We start from the raw sequence: 6,913 nt of genomic DNA, 5'->3' as shown, positions 1-6,913 counted from the left end.
CGTCCCTTTCTCCCGCAATAAAGACAACAACATTGGGCAATGATCCAACGTCGTTCTAGGCAAATACTCAACACGAACATCGCCAAAGAAATTTAGAAAATCTGTGTTCACCAAAACTCTATCCAATTGAGTCCATAACGTCTCCCCCTCAATCTTCCATTACACAAAGATAACCGATGACCCTCGTAAGGAAGATCAACAAGGCCACAATCATGAATACAATCATTAAACTCAACCTACGCCCTTGAAGGCTGCAAAATACCTCCAACCTTTTCCGTGTCAATCTGAATAATATTAAAATCCCCCCTACAAACCACAGAAATCCATTTGCATTCTGGTCAAACAAAAACTCCCACAACTCCAAAATTTTAATACGGAAGCAACTTGCGTAAACAAAAGTCGCTAACACACGACAATTCCCATGAACAAACCAGCCACCATTTGCTTGATTTGACACTGACACAATTTCAAAATCTAAACCATCATCCCAAGAACTCCATATTTCCCCCCTAACCTCAGCATTATTAAAATAATTAGGCAACTTCAACCATCTTGCCCATCTACTACATTTATTTGCACCTAGAAAAGGTTCTAAAAGAATCACCACCGAAGGACGACTTTTATTTAAAATATGCCGAAACTTACTTTTCGACAAAAGAATTCCCCTAATATTCCACGTAAGTATGTGCATCATAAATCAAAGAAATTTTTTTGAGTGAGTACGCCGCTCCAAAACCACAATGGATTTTCTTTCCGAACCCCCCTCAACTTTTTTAACGGAACATTCATGTCTGGATCCGAATCAAAACACTTAGTCGCTAACTCATTTAATTCTTCCTCCGGCTCCCCATCTGAAACTGCACGACCATTAACAAACAACCCCTCATCATCGTAATCTTCCACCCCCAAAACTCCATTCTCCGCCAAACAACCAAGCTCAAATTCAAGAGCTTCATCAACCAGTTTCAACGAACTTCGAGGATAGCATTTTGCAGAAACAACCACCGACTCCTCATCAATATCTTGCTCCAAAATCTCAATCCAATTTCCACTCCGTTCCTAAGCACAATTCCATTGGATCTGATTCTCTGGATGTGAACCATTATCTACTTGTAATGCCAACGCAGTGGACTGGACAGCTTCAGATGGTGCCAAGCATTTATCATGCACCTCTCTAGATGATGCAACAAAAAGAATCGTATGGGATTCCACTTGCAACTCCTCTTTTCTCTTCCGAACATCCATCAGAATAGCATCTCTATGCAAGTTTGGTTGAGTCACCGCACCTGTGTCCTGATTCTACAACGGCATCTCTTTATCTTGAAACCCCAATGGTTTCCAAATCTGTTTCGGCTTTACTATATTCCCATCCTCAACACTAGCCATTGTCTTATCCTTAGACAGTGTTATATCCCTCTTCTTGCATTCGTTCTCTAAGTCACCATGTTTTTTACAATGCACACAAAACAGAGGCATAAAATCATAAAAGACCTCCTGAAAATGACTCTGCTCTAGCCCTGGAACACCCAACCAAAATGAATGCTGTAATGGTTTTCAGGCATCCATTTTAACAAAAATTTGTGTAGCTTCCAGGCAAGTCACACAAGCTGTGGCATCGTCCCTTTTCAAAGACCTCCCAAAACCCCCACCGATACTACGTAAAATTGATTCATGAAAAAAATTTGGCAACTATCTCGGTAAGGAAATCCACACCGGCACCCAAGGGGAATCCTCTTCCTCAACAAAATCTAGCGTCCAATGAAACACCCTATAAGGCACGCCTTGAATCTCCAAATTTCCCCGGCACATAACACTAACAAAATCTTCTTCATTCGACATATGCACTAGAACATTTCTCAGGTTTTGCAATTGACCAACAATAGGAACCGATTTTAATCCCCACCGATTATTGATGTAGCCACGAACGTGATTAAGAGATGGGCAACAATGAAGAAATTTCAGCACCACAAAACCTAAAAGGTTCTACTGATTGTTTTACTTCAACCTTTGAAAAAAGGAAATACATCTCCCCCTCATGGAACCGAGGTCCCTTCTGCGAAATGAGCAGATGAGGCTTCGTAGCAACAACCTCTGCAAAACCCAATATAGACGACAAAAATGACTTTCTCTCACCAACCCGATTCAAACCATCCCCACCAACACCCTGCCCTGTTGCTAGGGACGAAGGAGCTACGGCCAACGCCATACGAGATCCCTAATCACCTCTCAAAATCAAGAGATAATTAGACCCCTTGCCACGTCAGCTTTTTTGCACTTTTCATCACAAGGTAAGCAGTTATAGCATGCATACAGCTTGATTTACTATTTGTGATTTTAAACCTAAAGTCCCTATGAACTTTTTATAACAAATATTGGATATGAACTTATTAACATGTTAGTAACTCATATCGAAGCCATATGGAATCATATCAACATCCACGTGATGAACAAAATCAAACTATCATGAATTTATCAAAACTGAGTGCTTAGCATGATGTATCAAGCTTCTCTTTAACATATAACCGTTATAGTTCTAAAGGATCATGGATTCTAACTCTTGATATGGTGATAGGTTTCTAGACGCTTATAACACATGATTATGGAGATTTACTCATGATATCACAAGATAACCTCCAAACAAATCAAAACCGAAACATGCTAGATGATCAACCCAAGATATAGATTTATAAACCTATCATGACATGTTGTTTTCCTCAAATATAAACCTTTAATCAATCAAACAAGAAAATATCTAAACTTACATTAGCATATCAATACATGTCAAGGCTAAATTTTCACCCCAAAACAATTTATACAAGCAAGACTCCAAATCTGAGCTGAAATGTACTTCTCAAGTTCAACCTCATATAACTCAATCAAATCCTCATTCTCATGCCATAAATTAAAGTCTAACATATTAATCTATCACTCAACAAGAAGATAAGGTAGAGTTACTCACCAAACCATAGCCTTTGGGACACTCAAGAATCAATTCCCTCCAAGGTATTCACTCAAGCCTCTCAGTTTCACTCCTCTCTCACACTAAGAGCATTTTGCTCTCAAGAAGACTAAAGAAATGCTTGAGGAAGGTGTGGAAGGAAGTGAGGGGAGGAGAGTGGTATTTATAGGATTCAATTGAATGAGGTGGAGGTGTAAATGGATGGAGGGCCTACACTATTTTACTGGAGTGAGGTAGTGTGATTGTTGAAGCAGTCGGTGGAGTGCATGCTTGAGTTTTCAGCTCGTAATAGTCAAAAAAATCACTTAATTATCCCATGGAAAATGACTAGATCTAGGCCATTGGTGCAGAAGTTAAATTATTTTAGAATTTAGAACAAAAATCAAATAATTCCCCAAGAGAAATCAAGTGCATGGCTGGCGGTTTTGGCTTTCCAAAACTGTCCAGCTTTGATCATCTCTTGTCCTATCTTTGTGTCATGTTTTGATCATTAGTAACCACTATTTGAGTAGCTTTTCCAGGTGAGTATTGAGGCATGAATGGTTGCCATTTGTTTTAGCTTGAGCAAAAAATAAAGAGAAGGTCGAATGGGGATAGGTTCAACAGAAATGAGCACATGGTTTACCACCAAAGTGTCCATCAGTTTTGATTATTTCTTGGGAAAGATCTTAAGGTGTCATGAGGGTGATTTTATGACATGATTTCAGAGCTAGAGATGATGCTAATGGCGTGTGAAGAAGGTTGACTTTGCTGCAGAAAATTTTGAAAACCATTGGAGGGTTCGATTAACATGATTCACTTCCTAAGTGAAATTGTTTCCTACTTGAAATGATTATGGGAGCTGCTCTTGGCGACACGTTAGGTCTAGGTTATTCATGGTTAGGTGACATGATAAGGGCTGAATCATTTTTAGAAAACCTCTTGAGAAAGTTGTTGAAAGGCCAAGGCTTTGTTGGCTTGCTCTTGGAGTGCATTGACTGCACGTAATGTACAGTATCGAAACCTTATGCATTTCACTATCAAACCTCGCCAACCAATGGGGAATAGAGGACCAAAAATCCTGAAAAGATCCAACACACCCCTCCATACAGGCAGCACATCGCCTACTCCAAAGTCTCTAGGTAATTAAAACTGGTAGAACTCCTACAAAGCGTCCCACCTATGAACAATTAAAAGTACAGTGAAACCATATCGAAACTGTTTCTTTCCAAGTACTACCAAGGGGTAGACCAAATAGAGCACCACAAAACCTCCAAACCTTTGAAGCAAAGGACCCAAAAAATAGACCATGATTTTGGTCTTCATAGTTACCCTCCCCACAACAATCACACCATGATACAATGGCACAACAATTCTACGAAGGCAATCATCAACACTCAATGCCATGTTCCATCCCTTCCACAGAAATAGAAATCTTCAAAGGAAGTAGCTTGTGCCAAACCTAAGAATGTCATTCAAAATCTGCACCCCTATTGCAAATCACATCCCAAGCAGACTTAGTAATAGAACAACCACTTTCATTTTTAGACCAAATCAGCACATCCGATCCCCCCCTTGCACCTTACTGAGACTTCCAAAATTTCATCCACATTCTCCTACCCCACCAAATTGGCCAGAAGATCCATATCCCGGCTATTACCCAGCATCTTTGATTCACTACATGTCCATTTTGAATAAAGTAATTGGAGGTGAACCTATTAACGTCACAATAGTAATTTTAAAAAAATAAAAATGGGAGAATAAACTGAAAACCTCTAAAGATAATAAATTGAGCTCACATATTTGCATCTCACTAAAACCATCAAACCAACTTTAGATTGTTCTTTCATAAAATTTCAAATAAAACCCTAACTATTCTATAGATGACACTTATTTCATATCTCTCATTCTAACCCTCTCATGTGTCCTCTAAGCATCCATATTTGCATGCTCCTCTTAGAGTATCTATAAAATAAGAAATTTTACAGATAAAAGGTAAGTCCATGGTTCGGTAAGTAGAATTGATTAAGCTGGGTTCACATATGGCCTCGTTTATTAAATAAAAATAAAAAACTAAAATCGTAAATTGAAAATTGAAAATCTTGTACCATGTAGAGAAGTACTTCCAAAACTTTCTCCATAGAGGGAGCTACGCGTTCATGGGTAGCTATCATTCCCAGAAACTCTTCTCCATTTGGGTTCTACACCTTTTAAATGTCCTTCAGTGTAGTTATCCTTCCCATTTACTTCTTTATTTAGGGTGTACTGTAACAAGCCCGCCCTAGAGTGGGACAAGTTGCTACTTTTCATCCTGCTTTTTTTTCTTTTTTTTTTTTTAATAACATACCAACAATTTATAAAAAGAGACATGTATTATCACAAACTAAAAATCTGAAAAAAGGACCTTCCCCATTTCTATCATATTTCAAAGTTCAAAATAACTTGTTTGTTAAAAATATAGGATGGTCCCATTTATTACAAGTTAAAAACTATAGTCATCTTCCAGGTAGAAATATCTACCCGGTTTACAAAATACTTTGTCTCAAAATACTTGCCCCAACGGTTTTACACACCAACCAAAAAATTTCCCAACATCACGTAAAGACCCAATCATAGGCTAAGGGTAGACTAGGCATCCGGCTCCCCCTCCCTAGCGATGTCTTGCTCCACCATTTCTTCTTCAACATTTCCTAGACGTTTAAAACATTAACACAAATGTGAGTCTAATACTCAGTAAGTAGTACAAGAAGCAGTTAAAATAACATACATCAACTATCCTTTTCTTTTGAAAGATCACACAAACTTAAAACATTTAAATAAACATAAAACATTTACATAAGCATTTGAATTCAGTTTTCACTTTCCTTTGGCCAGTACACACTATTACACCATGTGTGTTAGGGTTAGCGGTCTTTTGGACCTGATCTCCACTTATGGCCACGGGTTAGGAAATCCCTCAGTCAGGATGGAGCCATTGGATGCACTACCAATGGGACCAATCTGGCATTGCAATCTACCCCTTTCCTTTGGTACCATAATTATTCAGTCGATGGCCATTAAGTGTTTTCATGCTTAAAACTCTCATTCCTCTTTCTTTTCTTTCTTTTCATTCATAGCATTTTCATCATCTTTCTTAGTCCAATGCACAGGCATTTCTTTCATAAATATGCATTTCATGTCATACTTTATAGTAAAGATAATCATTAGCTTTTACGAAAACATGTGCATGATAAATCTCATGATCTAAACCTTGAATGTGCATGATAAATCAAAAGTTTTAAACCTTGAATGTGCCTGTTTTACATCATACATATACACACATTCATAATTCATAGGATGCTTAACATGGGCTACCAAGAAGGCTTATGTATTATATACATTTAACTTTTTGTCACAAAGAAGCATTTGAATAAAAAAAAGTATTTACTAGAAGAAAATATTGAGTAAGAAGCATGGTCATAGCTACTTACCTCCAAACTTTACTCTTGGTTCCCTTTTGAACTTGAGAAAATTCCTATTCAATGAAATGGAATGGGTACATCAATATCCATTTCACTCTAAGCTTCACTAACCAAAACCTTTAACTAGAGGCTAAGTCCTTAACTTAACTCATCTTCACTTAGAGGACATCAACTACAAAACACAATCTCAACTCATTTAACTTCCAACCACACATGGCACTAAGCCAAAACATTAAAACTCTTCATTTCAAGCATTCTAAGGAAATTCACAATCCTGACTAATAGCATGCTTGTTGTCCAATAAGGGCTATTGAGTCTTCTATATGAAAGGTAGATGGAGATCGTGGGTTAAGAAAGTACAAATGGTAGGAATTGATTTAGGAATGAAAGAGAACAAGGGAACATCACAAATCTGGAATTTACATTAAAATGGCATTTTGACTGTTTTTTGGTAACTTGGTGGAACCAAAGTAGGTTGGCTGGTTTTGTCCCTCATTTTCCCTAGTTTTTCATA

General features: G+C 37.9%; 1 long non-coding RNA gene across 1 annotated transcript; it reads right to left on the bottom strand.

Moving 5' to 3' along the window:
• Positions 1-5,807: 5,807 nt before the first annotated feature.
• LOC121260389 lies at positions 5,808-6,511 on the bottom strand. Its single transcript, XR_005939711.1, has 2 exons — positions 6,222-6,511; positions 5,808-6,187 (listed from the first exon to the last, which is right to left on the bottom strand). It is a non-coding gene; the product is annotated as an uncharacterized LOC121260389 (long non-coding RNA).
• Between the last annotated feature and the right edge of the window lie 402 nt (positions 6,512-6,913).

The sequence above is a fragment of the Juglans microcarpa x Juglans regia genome, chromosome 4D, assembly GCF_004785595.1.
Source record: "Juglans microcarpa x Juglans regia isolate MS1-56 chromosome 4D, Jm3101_v1.0, whole genome shotgun sequence".
Taxonomy (NCBI): domain Eukaryota; kingdom Viridiplantae; phylum Streptophyta; class Magnoliopsida; order Fagales; family Juglandaceae; genus Juglans; species Juglans microcarpa x Juglans regia.
This window is presented reverse-complemented; position numbering and strand designations above follow the sequence as displayed.